We start from the raw sequence: 1,047 nt of genomic DNA, 5'->3' as shown, positions 1-1,047 counted from the left end.
ACTATGGACTGGACTCTCACACTATTAGTTAGATCCTAGGACTCACACTTATGTTGGACTTGGACTCTCACACTATTATGTTAGATCCACTATGGACTGGACTCTCACACCTATTATGTTAGATCCACTATGACTGGACTCTCACACTATTATGTTAGATCCACTATGACTGGACTCTCACACTATTATGTTAGATCCACTATGGACTGGACTCTCACACTATTATGTTAGATGCCACTATAGGACTGGACTCTCACACTATTATGTTAGATCCACTATGGACTGGACTCTCACACTATTATGTTAGATCCACTATGGACTGGACTCTTACTATTATGTTAGATCCACTATGGACTGGACTCTCACTATTATGTTAGATCCACTATGGACTGGACTCTCACACTATTATGTTAGATCCACTATGGACTTGGACTCTCACACTATTATGTTAGATCCACTATGGACTGGACTCTCACACTATTATGTTAGATCCACTATGGACTGGACTCTCACACTATTATGTTAGATCCACTATGGACTGGACTCTCACACTATTATGTTAGATCCACTATGGACTGGACTCTCACACTATTATGTTAGATCCACTATGGACTGGGACTCTCACACTATTATGTTAGATCCACTATGGACTGGACTCTCACACTATTATGTTAGATCTACTATGGACTGGACACTCTCACTATTATGTTAGATCCACTATGGACTGGACTCTCACACTATTATGTTAGATCCACTATGGACTGGACTCTCACACTATTATGTTAGATCCACTATGGACTGGACTCTCACACTATTATGTTAGATCCACTATGGACTGGACTCTCACACTATTATGTTAGATCCACTATGGACTGGACTCTCACACTATTATGTTAGATCCACTATAGACTGGACTCTCACACTATTATGTTAGATCCACTATGGACTGGACTCTCACACTATTATGTTAGATCCACTATGGACTGGACTCTCTACTATTATGTTAGATCCACTATGGACTGGACTCTCACACTATTATGTTAGATC

This window comes from Entelurus aequoreus, linkage group LG26 (genome assembly GCF_033978785.1).
Source record: "Entelurus aequoreus isolate RoL-2023_Sb linkage group LG26, RoL_Eaeq_v1.1, whole genome shotgun sequence".
Lineage (NCBI taxonomy): Eukaryota > Metazoa > Chordata > Actinopteri > Syngnathiformes > Syngnathidae > Entelurus > Entelurus aequoreus.
The sequence above is the reverse complement of the archived record's forward strand: the minus strand, read 5'-3'. Positions refer to the sequence as shown.